Source organism: Mus pahari, chromosome 3 (genome assembly GCF_900095145.1).
Source record: "Mus pahari chromosome 3, PAHARI_EIJ_v1.1, whole genome shotgun sequence".
Taxonomy (NCBI): domain Eukaryota; kingdom Metazoa; phylum Chordata; class Mammalia; order Rodentia; family Muridae; genus Mus; species Mus pahari.
In genome coordinates, this window is record NC_034592.1 from 133482015 (window position 1) to 133482452 (window position 438).

Genomic DNA, 438 nt, shown 5'->3' on the forward strand with positions numbered 1-438 from the left:
ATTAACTTGGAAACAAATTCAACCTAAGGCATACATGGAGAAAGTTGGATTTGACATTGGGTTCTTCATAGTGTGACCTGTCAAGTACACATGAACATCCATGGCTCAAATTATGAATGTCTATGTGCCATAAAGCTAACTGCATCACAAATGGAATGTCCATTACTTGAAGAAAGGTCCCTCCGATGTTAAACTTTGCAAGATGTGGAGTCTGAAGTGGTAGGCAACCATATTAGCAAGGTTTTAAGATCTAGTCAATATATACATATATATGGAACTTTCCGTTTAAATTACAATGTCTATTACCAAAGGAACCTAGGCTAGCAGTGCTACAATCCTAGTCAAAAGGGTAACCTTCCATCAGTTTTCTTCTGTTAGTCACTATGTTCCTGCTATCTGAAGATCACAGTAGATTCCACTTTAGGCTGTAAGAGGCAT